The sequence below is a fragment of the Fringilla coelebs genome (assembly GCF_963513975.1).
Source record: "Fringilla coelebs genome assembly, chromosome: 3".
Lineage (NCBI taxonomy): Eukaryota > Metazoa > Chordata > Aves > Passeriformes > Fringillidae > Fringilla > Fringilla coelebs.
The window spans coordinates 72,514,205-72,517,777 of record NC_140030.1 but is presented as its reverse complement, the minus strand read 5'-3'; positions in this window follow the sequence as shown (position 1 = coordinate 72,517,777).

The window sequence follows — 3,573 nt, the reverse complement described above, 5'->3', positions numbered from 1 at the left end:
GAGTATGAGCAAAACTGCATGTGTAGGATAGCAACCACACATCATGCATTTGTGTGTGCTTTAAGAGCAACAATGCTTGAAGGATAAAGATGGAGAAGGATTCCATTTGCTTTAGATGACAGCTTTCAACACCTTAAACTCCCTGACACAGCCTTTCATGACCTTCCTCCACCCCTGCAACTCACCTGCTGTGCAATACTGCTAGATTGTACCAGTTCTCATAAAGACACCTAAGATAAAGCATATGTAAAAGTCAAACATTCACATAGACTTTCTTCACCTTGCAATTCATGTTCTCCTTTTCTGCAGATCTCAGTCATCCATGACCTCCTTTTATTTTTTTTTTTTTTTTTTTTTTTTTTTTTTTTTTTTGCATTTACGGGTGCTAGCATAAATGTTACATAGATGTGCAATTCCATATAGGTTAGGGAAGAGAGAAGCAAGAAAGCCTGCACAGCTGTCAGCTGGGAATTGCAGGGGAGGTGGAGTTACACCTAGAATCAAATTGTTCCTCTCCTTTCACAGCACAGCTTAATTTGCCTTGGTCTCCTGTTCTCATCTCCCTGTTCTTTTTATGTCTTTGCTCTTAAAGTTATTAGGAAAATTATTCATTCAATTGCTGGTAGAAGCTGCCCAAAGATAAATACATTCAGCTTAATAAACCTAGTTAGCAGGATGGAAGGGGAGAATGCCTAATTAATGTATTAATGATTCTAATGCCCTTTGAAGATGAAAAGTGCTGGGAGCTCTAAGGGCAAATCTTTGCCCTCTGAAGTCCCTAGGAATCATGTGCAGAACTCACTCTAAACATTGCCACTGCTAGAGTGTGGCAGCAAAAAAGATGCATGTACCTCAACTCCTCCTCAACATCCCAGACCTGGATGCAGAGGTGAGCCCATGTTCCCAGATACTGCCTGCATTTAGACAACACAGCTACACAATCTCCTCCAAAAACAGGATCAGGGGAGTGCTGCTATTGCAGGGAAAAGGCATGTGGGTCAAAGGAGCTTTCCAGCTGGTGAAGTTTCCATGGCTCAGAAACAAAACTATTTCTGCTCCACAGGTTTCTCCTCATCCAGACAATACAGCACAGGCTGAGATCTGAAGAACAGATTTGCCTCTTGCTGCAGTAAGAAATCTTCCTTTACAGCAAGGGAAAATAAGTTGCTTAGAAAGCCCCTTAGATGTCACTGCACAAACAAAATACAAGCTGCTAATAACAGGTTTCTTAGTCACACTTCCTTTGCATGCAGTACCAGGAGGCACATACTCTAGGCTCTCAGTATTATGGGCTTAGGTTATGAAAACTTTCATGAGCATATTTTAAATTTCAGTTCGAAGGAATCAGGTACTACCAGCTGACATTTGCATAGCTGTCTCCTGAAAACAGTGAATAATCTCAACAAAGCCTAGAAAAGAGAGTAAAATGCACACTAAAACAACAGTAAGATTCACTTACATTTTGTGAGAAGACAAAAGGGGCAGAAATTATGCAGTCAGTCAACATATTTTCTGGTCATCGCTGGGGATACTGTGGATCAGCTAAATAATGCTGTATCACTCATTTCTGTAGCAGTTTAAAAAAACATCTCAGCTCCCTTAGATACCCACAGAGCATTAAAAATTCTGCAAACTTCACAAATCCCTTAGGGGGAAGACTCCTGTCTGTGTCAAAGGCCAAAGAAGGCAGGGCCTCAGCAAGCAAAGCACACAGGTGACTGCACAGGTGCCACACCAAAGCCACCAGGAAGCCCCGAGCTTTACTCCCAGCCATGGGTGCCCAAATCAGGTGCACTCCTGAGCCTCGGGAGCAGGAGCAAGCAGCAGCCACTTGCATTAGGGCAGAGCAGCTGTGCTCAAGTGGCAGTGGTTTTTTGCCAGGCTAAAATCAGCATCTGTTTGTTCTAGTGTCTCTCCTCAAGCGATAAACACGGACGGCTACTTTCCCTTCAGAGGATTATGGGCTGACAATTACTGGATGAAGAGTGATAAATCAGCCTTCCTTCCATGAGTTAATACACTCTCTGATAAAGCTGAGGCTTTGTTTGCAAAGACCACATAATTTACCGATGGCACTATTGATCAAATTGTCTGTTTTGGATTTGTCTCTTATGCTCCAACATGAATTTATTTTTTTTTTTTGGTAACACAGTCCTTTACTCTTCCTTTCTTTTCCTGGAATATTAACAATCCCCAAACCCAAGAATACTCTTCCCTGGGGTTATTGGAGGGAACTCCCACATGCTGCTCTAAAACTGGCATAAAAAACTAAACACAAATCAATCACTTCTTCCTACAATGTTGTTTCTTCTCCCACCCACCGTCTCTCACACCTGGCAGTGTGTTGGGACAGCGAGTGCCTGCTCACAGTTCACACTACTGCACACGTGGTGGCCTGTTGCCCAGAAAGATTTCTAGGTGCTTGGAGCAGACCAAATAAAGCAGTGGATGTTTAAGATGCACTGAAAATCAGGAACAGCCTGGTTTTAAAAGCTGCTCTGCTTTCAGCTACCAGAAACCTCCTTCTGCCTTGTAAGCTGCTGATTCCTAATCGAGCCATCTCAGCAGAGTCTTGATAATAGACTGGATGCATCCTAGACCTCCATTCTTGCTCTTTTCCTTCTCTCCCTTCCTACAGCAGAAGCAGCCCATGCTTGTCATCCTTAGGACAGTAATGTGTCAGCTTTGTGCGCCTTCCTGAGCAGCCCCAGCACAGCTCTGTGAAAGCCTGGAGAACCAATCCCTCAAGCAGAGGCTGTAAAAATAAAAGCAGGGACACCTGAACCTAACAGAAAACTTGAATGGATGAATTAACAGGGGACTTGTCCCAAGTTTTCCTCTCCTTTTACTCTTTGTTTCCTTTCCAAATCCTCTCTGCCAGCTATCAGCAAAAACACCCTGTCTTCTGGTCGTGGGGAAGAATCTCAAAAGGCATTACAGTGACTTCCCAGCTGGAAAGAGGACCCAGGCCCTGCAGCAGCCTCCACAAGGAGACATCTAATTCAGATCATCTGTGGAACTTCTTCCAAGAAGCAATTCTGAATCCAGCTTCTACAAAATGTAATTGAAATAATGACAACTGCTTTGAGGGAGAAATTGGTCTCCACCAATTGTAAAAAAGAAGCCCCAAAAGCACATGTCAGAATGAAGCTCTCCTGAAATAAACAAGTCTACAGCTAGAAAGGACCAAGCAGTCACCACTTGAAAGCCACGGCAGGCCTGTACCTCTTGCCACTCTACTCTTGCATTAGAAGATTCCTACAAAAGACAGAACTGCTTTGGTCATTTTTGTTTGCTACCATCTTCAGATTTGGGTACAAAAATGTGAGTATCCTTCTCTGGAAGTAAAGGGATGGCAACACAGCTCAGTCACTTGGAGGGCATTTATTTATTCTTCCCAGATTCTCTTGAACTGCCAACAGGTTTGCTGGAGGGCTCTCCTAGACTAAAACTTCTGAGAAGGTCACAGGGACACACTTTCTTTCCCAAATTTTCCAGATTTTAAAGTCAATTAAAAAAACAAAAAAAACTTTCAGATTTTTTAAAAAAGATACGTGAATACAAATCAGTACT